The 15,886-nt window shown below is 44.9% G+C and overlaps 2 long non-coding RNA genes across 2 annotated transcripts; one reads left to right on the forward strand and one right to left on the reverse strand.

Moving 5' to 3' along the window:
- The first annotated feature begins 3,059 nt into the window (after positions 1-3,059).
- Positions 3,060-10,305, forward strand: LOC103166782. The gene is made up of 3 exons (XR_003754562.2): positions 3,060-3,322; positions 6,327-6,376; positions 9,326-10,305. It is a non-coding gene; the product is annotated as an uncharacterized LOC103166782 (long non-coding RNA).
- LOC114806527 lies at positions 4,927-7,224 on the reverse strand. Its single transcript, XR_003754563.2, has 2 exons — positions 7,044-7,224; positions 4,927-5,192 (listed from the first exon to the last, which is right to left on the reverse strand). It is a non-coding gene; the product is annotated as an uncharacterized LOC114806527 (long non-coding RNA).
- Positions 10,306-15,886: the final 5,581 nt, after the last annotated feature.

Genomic DNA, 15,886 nt, shown 5'->3' on the forward strand with positions numbered 1-15,886 from the left:
GTGGCCCCCTTTGGGGCTCCCAGGCGTCATCCCCATTTTACAGATGAGGTCACCGAGGCCCAGAAAATAAACTTGGTCAAGCCCTCACTATGTGCCCAGCACTGTTCTAAGCGCTGGGGGAGATACAAGGTAATCAGGTTGTCCCACCTGGGGCTTACAGTCTTCATCCCCATTTTACAAGAGGAAGGAACCCAACTGAGGCCCCAGAAAAATAATAGAGGTTGGTTTAAAGCCCCCTCCACCTTAGTGCCCAGCAACTGTTCTAAGCACTGGGAGAGGATCCAAGGTCCATACAGGTGGGTCTTCCCTGTGGGGCATCCCCAGGCTTCATCCCCAAGTTTTAAAAGAGGAGGGAAACCTGGAGGCCCCCCAGGACCATTTTAATAATGATGGTATTTGTTAAGCACTTACTTAAGTGCCCAAGCACTGTTCTAAGCGCTGGGGTGGATCCAAGGTGATGAGGTGGTCCCCCTGTGGGGCTCACACTCTTCCCCATTTTACAGATGAGGGAACTGAGGCCCCAGACATTAATAATGATGGTATTTGTTTAAGCCCTTACTAGGTGCCAAGCACTGTTCTAAGCGCTGTGGTGGATCCAGGTGATGAGGTTGTTCCCAACGTGGGGGCTCACAGGCTTCATCCCCCATTTTACAGAGCAGGGAACTGAGGCTCAGAAGAATTCATCCAATCATATTATTAAGCACTTACTCTGTGCCAAGCACTGTTCTAAGCACTGGGAGAGATACAAGGTGATCAGGTTGTCCCCCGTGGGGCTCCCAGTCTTCATCCCCATTTTACAGATGAGGTCACTGAGGCCCAGAGAAGTGAAGTGACTTGCCCACAGTCACCCGGCTGACAAGTGGCAGAGCGGGGATTCGAACCCATGACTTCTGACTCCCAAGCCCGGGCTCTTTCCACTGAGCCACGCTGCTGGCATCTTGATTTTCAGATAAGGTTATCTTAGACGCCAGGACTTGTTGACACACTCTCAATGGCCAGCAGTAAAATTCAGCTTTATTACAAATAATTTACAAAGAATTCTCTAAAACAGACGCATTGACATTTTAAAAGTTCTCCTCCCTGTTCCTCAAAATGGTGTTACTTCAGCTAAGGCTCTGTTTCCACCAAATGGCCTGCACATTACTTTCCACAACAGTCCGGCTCCCACCAGGGCCTCCCGGCCTCTGTGTGGCTCAGTGGAAAGAGCCCGGGCTGGGGAGTCAGAGGTCGTGGGTTCGAATCCCGGCTCAGCCCCTTGTCAGCTGGGTGACTGTGGGCAAGTCACTTCACTTCTCTGGGCCTCATCTGTAAAATGGGGATGAAAACTGTGAACCCCACGTGGGACAACCTGATCACCTTGTATCCCCCAGCGCTTAGAACAGTGCTTTGCACATAATAAGCGCTTAACAAAGACCACCATTTATTTATTTTATTCCTTTTATGGTACTCCCCTCTCCGCAGGGCAAGAGGATGGGGGTCTTCCTCCCCCCCCCCCGGCTGGGTGACTGATGCATGAGCTAGACCCTGCGTGCAGTCGTCATTGGTTGGATTGGCAGGGCGATACCTTACTGTGGATTCTGCCGAGGAAAAAAATCACATATTAAATAGCATTTCAGAGGCAGCCTTTGGTCCTGCAAGTACTCCATTCTTGCAGCAGATGCAGGGTTATCTCATCATTTTGCCATTATTATTTTTTCTTTTTAGGATTTGCCCAGGAAAATGTGGTTAACAATCGTGAGGCTTCCTGCACCTAAGGCAAGGCTGGCTCAAATTAGAAAGAATGAAAAGAAAGAGGTACTTTTAATGTACCCGAGCTAACACTGTAATTGTATCTACCCTCAGTTCTTAGCAAATGTTTATCATATGAATACCTAACAAATATCACAATTATTTACTATTATCATTATTATTATATAGGTTTTTACCTGCTTCTTTCCGCTCCTCGCTTTGGTGAAAGAAGCCCAAGCGTCATTTAATGCAGAATGAACATTTTCAGGAGGTCATTTGAATGGAATTTAAAATGAAATACATTTTCTTTCCAACAGGTCACACAACTTGAACTTTTAAAATACTTTTTAATGAAAGTGCAAGAAAGCTGTGACATATGAACTACAGTGGTTAGGTAGCATTTATTAAAATCTAGGTGTTTTTGTAGAGACCTACCTGAGAATTATATTTACTCACCTGCACCAGCAGACCCACCAAACTCTACTTATCTGATCTGACCTGCAACTTTTTTGCTGCTATGTGTGGATACTTATGGGTAGGGCAGGAAAATAGCTGGTGTTTGAGGTCACCAGACAAGCAGCGTGGCATAGTGTACAGAGCACAGTCCTGGGAGTCAGAAAGGTCACGAGTTTCTAATCCTGGTTCCACACTTGTCTGCTCTGTGACCTTGGGCGAGTCACATCACTTCTCTGTGCCTCAGTTTCCTCATCTGTAAAATGAGGATTGAAACTGTGAGCCCACAAAGGACAGGGACTGTGTCCAACCCGATTTACTTGTATCCACCCAGCGCTTACTACAGTGCCTCGGTACATAGTAAAGTGCTTAACAAATACCATTATTATTATTATTATTATTAAATGACAACTCCGCCATCCTGCTGATGGGGCAGAGTAGTGGACCAGGGCACAAAGCAAGTGGAGATTAGAGTAGGGGTGGGGCCGGGAGGAGAAGGGAGAAGTGGAGAACAGAATGGGGGTGGCTTTCAAAATGGCAGCCGCACATTGCAGGACATTCTCACCCCCCAAACATCCTATTTATGGCAGTTATGGAGGCCACTTTCGTTGAATGCAGTGCCGGCCGACTTACCTGCACCTGTCCCCTACCTGGAAAATTACACAAATGATCCAATCCAATCTGCAACTTTGTATCACACCCTTGAGGGGAGAATGAACTGGGAAGACTCACTCGTGATTTCCTCATGGGGTTGTCCTAGGAGAAACAACTCCTGCACAAGGAACCCTCTTTACAAATGCTGAATTTGGTGAAAAGGGATCATGGTGGGGTGGGGGGGAGGGGGAGAGAGTAGAAGCAAAATAGTGATGGAAGATTGTTGTTGTTACGTTTAACGGAGTACAAATGGTTTGTGAAGCTAATATGACTGTTAACTGAGGAAGGTGGAGTTGCTCTAAAAATTCACCAGCAAATTCTACCTAGCCCTTCAAGAAGCAAATTCTTAACTGCCCAGTGAACTTACCTATGTTTGTATTTTTTTAGAATTCAGCGCACAGAGAGTATTTAATATAATTTCAGAAAATGGTGGAAGAAACTGAAAAATTGAGAGCCACATGGAGTTGCAGTCAGTTTCCTCACAAAGGTGGGTCAAGTCACTTTACTTCTCTGTGGCTGTTACTTTATTTGTAAAATGGGGATTGAGACTGTGCGCCCCACATGGGATAGGGATTGTGTCTGACTCGATTGGCTTGTATCCACCCCAGCGTTTAGAACAGTGGCTGGCATATAGTAAGCCCTTAATAAATACCATCATTAATTATGATTTGTTTCAAAAGATTATGCAAATTGATATTTTTATGGTGGCATTGAGCAAAGGTGTCTGGGGACCAGAGTGTCTATAACCAAAATGAATAATTCAGTCTCCTACAAATGAATTGATATTGCAACAATGCGGTACAAGATAATCAACTGCCAGTTTCCAAGTTGGTGAAAAGAAAAGCCCTAGAAATAAATCTTCCACCTTTAATACGAAATTATTACTCAGGTCATGTCAATTGATAACTTCCCTGAAAGTCAAGTACATTACAATTTAATCCCCGCTGTTGGTATAGTGGAAAGAATGTGAATCTGCGAATCATGATATCTGGGTTCTAACTCTCAGTTCTGCATAATAATAATAATAATAATCAATCAATCACATTTATTGACCACTTAGTGTGCAGAACACTGTCCTAAGCACTTGGGAGAGTACAATATAACAGACACATTCCCTGCCCACAACGAGCTTATAGTCTAGAGGTGTTATTCATTAAGCATTCATTCATTCGTTTAGTAGTATTTATTGAGGGCTTACTATGTGCAGAGCACTGTACTAAGCGCTTGGAATGTACAATTCGGCAACAGATAGAGACAATCCTTGCCCAGTGCTTACAGTCTAATCGAATGCATTTGCTATGTGGCAAGAACTGGAGTAGATATAACATACCAGATCAGAATCCAGTAGAAATCCTGAAAAGTTTTTGACTAGTTAGGGCAGCAAAGACTGCAGTGGCTACCCACAGTGCCCACATATTCACTAATGTCTTTCCATACCTGGAAAGCGGTGTAGCCTAGTGATTAAAGCACGGGCCTGGGAGTCAGAAAGGTCCTGGGTTCTAATTCCGGCTATGTCACTTGTCTGCTGTATGATCTTGGGCAAGTGATTTAATTTCTCTGTGCCTCAGTTACCTAATCTGTAAAATGGGGAATAAGACTGTGTACCTGTGATATGGACTGTGTCCAACCTGATTAGCTTGTATCTACCCCAGCTCTTAGAACATTGCCTGACACATAGTGAGCGCTTAACAAATACCATAAAAAAGCCTCTGCAAACCCAGGACTGTCTGGGATAAGAGAGTATGATAGGCAATTATCACCAGAATCAGCCTAAACCTAGGCTTTTAGTTCTAAATGATCAGGTCTGAGGTTCATCTTTCAGCCTCACCGGAAGACTCCAGAGCACAATTTAATATCACTAGGTAAATCTGCCATGGAAATTTGGCCTTAATGTAGCTGTATGGTTCCCGGAGAAAGTCTCGCAAATGAAATGGTTTCTCAATTGAAGTTGGTTCAGCATGGACTTGTTATTAAGACAAACCACTTTCAGAAAGAAAATAATCAGACATCCAAGCTTCACAAGACAATAGGTTTTAGGAAAGTTAATTTAGCCGATACTTCCAAAAGAATGGATACGTTCACAGAGACGTCTTCATAACATCATGCCTTTAATCCATTCTGTGTAACCAGGGAAGAACAGGCTGTTAAACGTTTGCACCGTATTTCTAGCAGGCCTAGTGAAGATTGACTTGAATTTGGTAATCAAATTGTAGCTCATTCTTCTGGAAGGCGGCGGTCCCTCTGTCCTGGACCCCCTCAGGAAATATCCTACTGGAGACTTCCAAACCTGCTTTTAGGAGAAGACTTACTCTGTGCCCTTCCCGCCTTCCTTGAAGGTGCTCCATGGTGACTTTTACCTAGTCGAAGAGAGTTTCAGATATTCGGAGCATTGGTCAGTATTGCAATCTGGACTTCATTCTGGGTTCTTCCGAAAGATCCCAGCAAGTTGTTTCCTCAGTGTTACTCTAAAAATTCCCGACCTTGAGATGCATGTGGCATCACACTCGTCAGGGATTCTGTCCCACCCGATTAACATGTATCTCCCCCAGCGCTTAGGACAGTCCTTGACACGTAGTAAGTGCTTAACAAATACCATAATAAAAAAATAAATCAGGCGTGACATGTTGTTACTTGGCTGCCATTTGGGGAGAAGTCCCCTCGATTTGGCCCCAATCTTCCAGAACCTAAAGTGTTTTTCTGGAGTACCCTCATCGTCCCAATTCTTCCAGAATCTTTCTTCCCCTCCCAAGTCCCCTGGAAGTCTGATACAATAACCGAGGTGCCGAGTTGGTGGCAGGAGTTGTACCAGAGAGAGACTCAGAGTAAACAATAAACAGACGTACCATAGCGGTACCTTACCCTACTATACCATACCATACCACACCACACCACACCGTACCATATCGGAACTGGATAAGGGAAAGCCCATTTGAAACCATGACTGCCTGGTGAAATGACAGACCCTGGCACCCGACTGTGGGAACCTAAGGGACTGCCAAGCTGTGTTTCCTTTGGGCTTCCAGTAGGGTTGTTTGGGGATTAGTTTATTAAATTGAAAAAATGCCGTATTCTCCTTGGAGATGAATAATTTATAAGACCAAAGCATCATTCTTCTACTTCTTTCCTGTTGTTTGGCTTAGCGATTTTAAGGGGATTATAAAATACCAAACTCTAGTGATTGGACTTTTAAAAGGTGAGAACTTGTTGCAACTTGTATTTCTTTCTGAGCCAGACCCTCCTAAATTTACCTTTGGCGTCCTGTTCAACCTTTCCCTTCCCTCAGACATTCTGAGATAACTGAATTCCTGACTTTCCTTATAACTGAATTTTGGAATTCAGTAGTGTTTCCAGGGACAACATTTAGTAATGCAGCCTCCACCTGGGGCCTAGCAACCAAGGAGAAGCTTACCCACTGGGAAAATCTGGCATCAAAGTATTTGTTCATAGGAAAACCAGAAATGAAAACTAGATACGGTGTGTTTTCTTCACAGGTGGAGATCAGAACCAATATGGAAAAGATGAATCATCCAATAGTGGCAAAGTGAGTATGTTCTTAAATAACCAAGGAGTGAGACTCCAGAATTGGGTTGACTTTAGGTACAACCTTAAATGAATAATTCAAATATGCAGAAGTAAGCAGCTTTAAATACTAACATTTTTCAATAAAATGTCTAAGTGTGTGCTTTGACATGCTAATGTATGAACATCAGATCTTCATTTCTTTTTGAACTCTGGGAAATTTCCATTAAGAGATCTCTATATAGATAATCGAAACACTTATACAATGAATGTACTTAGCTTTGGCAAACTTATGCTGTATTTTATACAGCTATCTAACCCTAAAAAAAATCCCAACATAATCTCAGTTGAGTTAATTGCCTTTCAGATACAGTATTTGACTTTCCTCTATATGCTTAAAATGGCTTAAAAATTGCAGTCTCCAGGTTGCTGCTTGCCACTAAATGTTCTGAACTGGCTACTCCCTCAAAAGTCGGAGGGAAGTGTCTTCTCTCCTGAGCAGGGTGTTGGCAATTACAGAAAAGGCATTTTTGACCATGAACTCCGAGTGGGACAGGGACGGTGTCCAACCCAATTATCTTGTATCTACCCCAGTGCTTAGTGCAGTGTCTAGCACACAGTAAGTGCTTAACAAATGCCATAATTCGTATTACTGAGCATTTTCTTGAAAGCTAAATGCAACAGCCCACCTCATGGTCCAGACGCTGGGTATTCTTCATGTCAACCCCCCAGCCCGAGAGAGCAGCTGGGCAGCAAAGGGCTTCCATTTATCCATTTTGATTTCCTGCCTGCCAGAATAAGTAACCTGCCTGGAGTTAGTCATCCTCATTTGGTTTTATTTTACATTAGAATTTTTGATTTATGTATCCTCCGTCTGATTGTGCCTCGGTTGTTAACTGTAAGATAAAGATGTCTATTTAATAAAAGCTTTTGTTCATTCCTCTAGAATGTAAGATGGTAGTGGGCAGGGAATGTGTCTGCCAACACTGTGGTATTGTACTCTCCTAAGTGCTTAGTACAGTTTCCTGCACATAGTAAGAGCTCAGTACATACTGATCGATTGATTCCTCTGGGTGTTGAACCTGGAGGGAGCAATCATGGAGTAAGCCAACAGAAAGGAAACAACTCTGAGAACTAGAGCTACTTGAACACTTTTAGCTTATAAACTTAATCCTTCCTTAAATGGAGCAGTCTGTAAATGAACGGAATGACTTTGGCCTATCATTTCCTGGGTTAAGTGGTTTTTGTTAGCTGGCAGCCTCATAACCACTTAAACATTTTACTAGTCACTGCTGGCAATTCTAATTTGTAAATTATTTATGACATGATTTATAATATAGTCAAGTGGGATAACTGTTCCTCTAGACTCTAAGCTCCTTGTGGGCAGGAAATGTGTCTACCAACTCTATTATAGGGTATTCTCCCAAGTGCTTAATATAGTGTTCTGCACACAGTAAGTACTCAATAAATACCTCAGATTGGCACAGTTTGGATGCCTAAAATTAACCAGCTGGGACTCAGCCTCCAAATCTGTTTTCTACTTGTCATTCATTCAGCCGTATTTATTGAGTGCTTACTGGGTGCAAAGCACTGTACTGAACATTTGGGAGAGTACAACATAACAATAAACAGACACATTCCCTGCCCACAACGAGTTTACAGTCTAGCGGGGGAGACAGACATTAGTATAAATAATTAAATAAAGAACAGATATGTACATAAGCGCTATGGTGGTGTTTTTTTAGCCCGACATGAGTTCCAGCTCTACAACTTCTGGGACCGGGTTGGGCCTCGAATCCCAGTGACACAAAGGTAAAATGAGGGCTGATATGAACTGTGGCACTCCCTTCTCCCTGCCTTGGCCCAGCCCAAACTGAGCTCCAGGAGAGAAGCAGCATGGCTCAGTGGAAAAAGCATGGGCTTTGGAGTCAGAGGTCATGGGTTCAAATCCCGGCTCGGCCACTTGTCAGCTGTGTGACTTTGGGCAAGTCACTTAACTTCTCGGTGCCCCAGTTACCTCATCTGCAAAATGGGGATTAAGACTGTGAGCCCCACGTGGGACAAACTGATTCCCCTGTGTCTACCCCAGCGCTTAGAACAGTGCTCGGCACATAGTAAGCGCTTAACAAATACCAACATTATTATTATTATTAGCCTTGGGCAGAGCGGCACGTGGACAGTGTCCCTGTGGGCTGCTGGTTTAACCATCTGTCTCTTCAGTTAAAGAAATTCTAAAATGGCACTCCAAGGCTAGCCTCAGCCGGGCTCTACCTCGGTTCTTTTCCTGGGACTGGTAGGGCAGCTGTACTGGCTGGAAGGGAGAAATGAGAGGAGGGAGGGAGGGAGGGAAGGAGCTGAACACAAACTGCCCTGTAGGAATCCATAAGTACGTGCTGCTCTTTAATCAGTCTCTGGAATTTAAACGTTTTATGTTGCATTACTCTCCGAACTGTTCTTAGTTCAGTCACTTTAGAGCACAGGTCTGGGAGTCAGGAGGTCATGCGTTCTAATTCTGCCTTTGCCACTTGTCTGCTGTGTGGCCTTGGGCAAGTCACTTAATTTCTCTGTGCCTCAGTTACATCATCTTTAATGATAATGTTGGTATTTGTTAAGCGCTTACTGTGTGCAGAGCACTGTTCTAAGCGCTGGGGTAGATAGAGGGTAATCAGGTTGTCCCACATGAGACTCACAGTCTTCATCCCCATTTTACAGATGAGGGAACTGAGGCCCAGAGAAGTGAAGTGACTTGATCACAGTCACACAGCTGACAAGGGGGCAGAGCCGGGATTCGAACCCATCACCTCTGACTCCCAAGCCCTGGCTCTTTCCACTGAGCCACGCTGACTGTGAGCCCCTGTGGGACAGGGACTGTGTCCAACCTGATTTCCTTGTATCCACTCTAGCGCTTAGTACAATGCCTGGCATAGAGTAACCACTTAAAAAGTACCATAATTTCTTTTTTTCCTTTTAGGCCGTAAATGGGCTCTGTCCATGAAAACCAAAAACCGCTCTACGCACTTGCAATGTGTGCGGCTCACCCATCTTTTCGCTTGCTGCAGTCTGTGCTCAGAGAGAACACGACCAGCAGAGTCAAGAGCCTTTCCTTCCTTTCCCTCCCTCCATCTCCCCTCTCCTTTGTGCACGTTCTCAGTTCTAAACGATCAGGATCGAAACTCGCCCGGCATTCTCAATGGGAGATTCCATCAACCACCACCACCAAAAGGGGACGGAGCACTATGTTTGGAAGGGTACAAGTAAAGGACATGGTCTTTGCCCTCAAGGATCTGACAATCTAACAGAAAAAAATGGGCCACGGGATTGGAGAGATCACATAGTCTAGAATTGCTCAACTTGGTTTTTCAAGTTTTCTTGGGGTGGCTTGCCACAAAGGTTGCAGGTTGAAAAGTTTATTAGTTGGGGCCTGAATGTTTTCCCTGAACACTCCCTCCCATTGGGAAACCCTAAACCTTCGGTAACGACCCTCCCCTCTCTCTTGCTACATCCTCAGTTTGCCTAGTCCCACCTCCCACCATAGTCCCACCTGTCTGCAGATCTGGAGGCTCGAAACAGCTGTTTGTTCACGGCAGGGCTCTTAGAAACCTCCTTCTTCCACTTTGGTTCTGTAAAGCAAGAAGCTGATTCAATTTTTATTGTAAGAACTGACATTCTTTGGTTTAAGGAAGAAGCAAATGAGATTTTGAACCGAATAAGCCTTTGTTTGTACGATTGGTTTGTTGTCTTTGTAATTTAACCTCCTGTAATTAGTTTAAAGTGCCGTCATGGTTTCTCAGTAATTATAATTTATTGGCCCAAGAATTTTAGTGGAATTTTGTAATACTTTTGCTTGTAAAGTACAAGCTTTATTTTATGCTTTATATTCCTTCATTGTTTATTGGAGTGAATAATTATAAATACATGAATAAACAGGGGGTGACTCCAAAATTACCGTCATTATGGAGGGTAGACAAATAATTTTACAACTGTCATTTCCGTCTTCTCTCTTCCAGTTAAAAGGAGTTAAATGGGGCTCATGTGTTATTAGGACCCTTTCTGGAGTTCCATTTCAGATTAGAGAAACTGGGTCAGTGTGGGGCTGCCACTCAATCAGTCGTATTTATTGAGCGCTTACTGTGGGCAGAGCACTGCACTAAGCGCTTGGAATGGACAATTCATCAACAGATAGAGACAATCCCTGCCCACTGATGGGCTTACAGTCTAATCGGGGGACACAGACGGATAAAAACAAGACAACTTAATCACGATAAATAGAATGAAGGGGATGTACTCCTCGTTAACAAATAGGTTAATAAAAATAGATACAAATGAGCACAGCACTGAGGGGAGGGGAAGGGAGAGGGGGAGGAGCGGAGGGAAAGGGGGGAAATAAACACAATATATTGTGTGCACAAGTACAATATAACAATACCAGACAGTTGGTAGAAATGTTCCCCATCCACAATGAGCTCTAATCGTAGTGCTGAAACTAATCCAGAATGGGTGGGAAATAGGCTTCAGTAAAAGAAGAAGTCCCAGAGCAGTCGTCCTTTTATGAAAACGATTTTGTGGCTGGGGCAGGAGGGGCCCTTATGCTGGAGTATAACTGGCTCCACTGACGTGGGGTCTGGCCAGGAGGCGGGTGTGGAGCCAGCTATAAACCCATGGTTCCTGCTGTCTCTTGGAGACTGTAAGCTCTTTGTGGGCAGGGAATGTGTCTGTTTATTGTTACACTGTACTCTCCTAAGCACTTAGTAGAGTGCTCTGCACTCAGTAAAGCGCCCAGTAAATACCGACTGAATGAACGGTCAGCAGCTGCAGCCTGCACTCTCCCCTTTTGACTGTGCCCCAAGTCCATGTGCTGCATGCTCGCTGTGGAGCTAGAAGGGATGGGGGCTGGAGGTGGGTCTAAGATGGTGGCTCCACTCCTTGCCCTGTTGGCAGGGTGCCGCCCGCGGCACGGTGATCTTCTGCGAGAGCCATCGGGGCTCTTCCCGTGGTTGTGAGCCAGCCTCCCTCCACCCTCCTGCACAATGCCCGTTCGCTGTCACTGCTGCTGTCACCACCATCTCTTTACCTGCTGACCGCTGCCACCGACCAGAAGTTCTAACCATCACCAGTAAGAGATTTTCTTTACTTTTGTCCATCCCTGGGGGTAGACCAGATGGAAACACCTGGCATAAACAAATCACTGACCGGCTGGCACAGATAGAGAAGCAGCACAAGCAAGTGGAAAAATCATGGGCCTGGAAGTCTGAGGACCTCAGTTCTAAATCTGGTTCTGTCCCTTGCCTGCTGTGTAATCTTGGCCAAATCACTGAATTTCTCTGTGCCTTAGTTTCCTCTCTGTAAAGTAGGGATTAAATACCTGTTCTCCCTCTCCTTTAGACTTTGAGCAGCGTGTGGGACAGGGACTGTGTCCAACCAGATTATCTTGCATCTATCCCAGTGTTTAGTAGACTACTTGGCACATAATAAGCACTTAGCAAATACCACAATTATTATTATTTTCCACCAGAGAGTTCTGGAGAAACTCAGGGTGGGGTGGGTGGTGGGAGTTGCACAGCTCCTGGTGAACCAGGCCAGCTCTGTCGGATGGGCAAGCGGGAGGTTGCCCAGGCCCCCATTAGGCTGGGGGAAAGGAGGTCCCTTTTCTCTTTCCGACTTCTGCTTCCTGTCTTTTAGTTCAATTAGGTGAGCGACAGAGGTGGGCCTTTTACTTCTTGTGGCAAGCACATTCTTTTTTTAGTGATATTTGTTAAAGCACTTACTATGTGCTAGGCACCGTATTAAGCACTGGGATGAATACAAGGTAATCAGGTTGGACACAGTCCGTGTCCCACATGGGGCTCACAGTCTTAATCCCCATTTTACGGAGGCTCAAAGAAATGGGTGCAGAGCACTGTACTAAGCACTTGGGAGAGGACAATAAAACAATAAACCAGACCCATTCCCTGCCCACAACGAGCTTACGGTCAGTCTGAAGTGACTGATCCAAAGTGACACAGCAGACAAGTGATGGAGCCAGGATTAGAACCTAGGTCCTTCTGACTTCCAGGCCTGAGCTCTATTCATTGGGCCACGCTGCATCTCAGTAAGCACATCTGATGTAAAGCATTCATTCATTCAATAGTATTTATTGAGCACTTACTTTGTGCAGAGCACTGTACTAAGCGCTTGGAATGTACAAATCGGTAAAAGATAGAGACGGTCCCTGCCCTTTGATGGGCTTACAGTCTAATCGGGGGAGACGGACAGACAAGAACAATAGCAATAAAATAAAGCATGACATTGCCAGTAGTTGCCCAGGTAGACCTTTTATGTCCAGGTATAAACTTTTTTTTCTTTATTCCCAGCCCCGTCCATGCCTGTCTCCTTGTTCCTTCCCATTTCACACCTCCCTAATTCCTTAAAACCCACTTTGTGCTTTCTCCTACCCAAACACTTGTTACCCATGTTCCCACAAGTCAATCAATCAACCCATCATATTTATTGAGTGCTTACTGAGGGTAGAGCACTGTACTAAGCACTTGGGAGAGTTCAATATAACAGATTTGGGAGACGCATTCTTTGTTCAAAATGATCTTAAAATCTAGAGGGGGAGACCTGCACTCTTTTTCTTTTGCCTTGAAACTCAGAACCCCTCTCCTCCTCCCCCTCTCTGTAACTCTGCAGTTTCCTCAGGCTTCACTTCGCCCCTTCTTCCCCAGTGAGCTCTGGCCTAGGACACATAAATCCAAACCAGCCCTGGACAGTTTTTCCTATTTTAAAAACTCTTTGGCTGCTTTCTGACCCTTCCCTTGATACCAGGGACCCTAGAAACCTAGCAAAGCCTGGGGCAGAGGGGACAGGGATGAGATGCGGGAGAAAGTGGGTAGGTGGACAATTCCCAGATCCATTCCTCTTTCGGGTCCTGTGTTTCATCATCGGGAGAATTTAAATCTTTTGCTTCGATGCCAAGGTGTCTTGAGCAGGCTCTGCGGATGACAGCATGTAAATGGCCATTGTCCTGAAAGGCTGTAGGATTGCTCAAATAACTCAATTCCCAAAACGTTTTCCAAAGGTGGCCCTGGGAATTGTATGGTTCAGTGTTTCTCATTTCTTTTCCTGGCAAATTAATAGACTCCAGAATTAAACTGAGGATCAGTGAGCACTTACCAAAACATGTTGGTTTCTGAAAGGGGAAATCAATTTGGATTTTCAAAAGGCCTCTGACAAGATTCCACACCAAAGGCATTAAAAGTATACAGTAATCTTGGGATTAAAGGGAATATTCTGTCGAAATAGAAACGGTAGGGCTTAACGGCTACTTTTAAAAATGTGTAAGTAAAAATTGTGGATTTTTTTCTCAATAGCTCATAAATGATCTGAATCAATCAGTGGTTTTTATTGAATGCTTGCTATATGCAGAACACTGTATTAAGCACTTGGGAGGGTAAAGTTCAACAGAGGTGGTAGACACGCTCCCTGTCCACAATGAGCTTACAGTCCGAAGAGGGAAATGGGTGGTGAAATCTCCACATTTGCAGTAGCCACGAAGCTCTGCAGGTGGTGAAACATGTAAGAAGCTATAGGAAGAATTCAGAAAACTGAATGAATGGCCTTAGAAAAGGTAGGTGAGCTTCGATATGAGCAAATGCAAGGAAACTCAAAATAGGAACCCTCTTACTCCCCACTTTCCCGAGGGAGGGACTTGTAAGTGTTTCTGCTGCATGAAGAAGTTTGGAGAATATGGAGAGGGCGGTGGAATTTTTCATCAAATCCCACAGCAACATGAGGGGGCACTCACTGAAGTTTGAAGGTGGTTGATTTCTAGATTGTGAGCCTGTTGTGGGCAGGGATTGTCTCTGTTGCTGAATTGTACTTCGCAAGCACTTAGTACAGTGCTCTGCACACAGTAAGTGCTCAATAAATACGAGTGAATGAATGAAATTCAAGACAAAAGAAAACTATCCCACAAAGTGGTGAGACTGTCTGCACAACTGGAAAGTCATGAGGTCAAAGGCTCCCATTGCCCCCAAGTTTTTTTATGTGGTATTTGTTAAGTGCATTCTATGCACTGTACTAAGTCCTGGGGTAGATACAAGCTAATCCGATTGGACACAGTCCCTGTCCCACTAGGATCACAGTCTGAATCCCCATTTTATACATAAGGTAAGTATTCCCTGCCCACAAGGGGTTGATAGTCTAGAGGAGAATACAGACATTAAAATAAATAATAATAATTATGTATTTGTTAAACGCTTACTATATTCAATAGTATTTATTGAGCGCTTACTATGTGCAGAGCACTGTACTAAGCGCTTGGAATGGACAATTCGGCAACAGATAGAGACAATCCCTGCCCATCAATGGACTTACAGTCTAATCTACTGTATGCCTGGTGCTGTACCAAGCTCTGGGGAGGAGACAAGCAATCGGGTTGGACAGAAAAGAATCAATCAACGGGATTTATTGAGCGCTTACTGTGTGCAGAGCTCTATACTAAGGGTTTGGGAAGAGTACAGCATAACAGAGCTGGTAGACACCTTCCCTGCCTGCAACGGGCTTGCAGTCTAGAGGAGATACTGAGCAGGTGACCATGTAGGGGTCTCTTGGTGGAGGGAGGCAAGGCAGAGGAGAAGAGAGCAATTTTAATGGAGATGTTTAAGGGAGGAGACCTCAAAGGGGTTTGAAGAGGGGGGGTCATGTGGTCAACACAGGGAACCGGAGAAATCACCTAGGCAGAGGCCTAAGGGAGTAGTGTAGCCGAGCCGGAGTCCTGGCCGGGAGATTCTGAATGCTGGGTCAGTCCCTGTATCGCTGTTAACAACCTCTGAGGATGGGAGTAACCAACCGGGGACATGGGTCTCGGAAACAGGGGGATACAGTCCTCTTCAGTCCTCTAGACTGTAAGATCAATATGGGCAGGGAGCGAGTCTGCTAATTTCTCTTGGATTGTGCTCTCCCAATAGTAAACGCTCAATAAATACCACTGATTGATTGACTAATCGATTCATTTCTGATACTTCTCAGATCCGGCATTCCGCTCCCCAGATCTTTGGTTCCAGGGAGCCGTAATGGCGTGATCCAATTTGGGAAGCGTCTCAGGATTCCGTTCCTGAACTGGAGATCCTCCGGATTCCCTGTCCTCCGCCCACCCCTGCCTGAGGCTTCCACAGTCGTCTGGAGCAGGACACATTCATTCATTCATTCAATCAAATTTATTGAGCGCTTATCGTGTGCAGAGCACTGTACTAGGCCCTTGGGAGAGCACAATAGACACATTCCCTGCCCACAGTGAGCTTAGAGTCTAGAGGGGGAGACAGACATTAATAGAAATAAATAAATTGCAGGTATGTACATCAGTGCTGTGGGGCTGGGAGGGGAGATGAATAAAGGGAGCAAGTCAGGGCGACGCAGAGGGAGTGGGAGAAGATTGTTGTCCTGAGTTGGGGCCTGCTCCAGAGGCTTCCTCAAGTGCTTAGCCTTCCCAAGGACGTTCTTCCCAGGCGATCACCACTTGCCTGCCCACATACTAAGCTTAGCAAACTGCAAG

The sequence above is a fragment of the Ornithorhynchus anatinus genome, chromosome X1, assembly GCF_004115215.2.
Source record: "Ornithorhynchus anatinus isolate Pmale09 chromosome X1, mOrnAna1.pri.v4, whole genome shotgun sequence".
NCBI lineage: Eukaryota > Metazoa > Chordata > Mammalia > Monotremata > Ornithorhynchidae > Ornithorhynchus > Ornithorhynchus anatinus.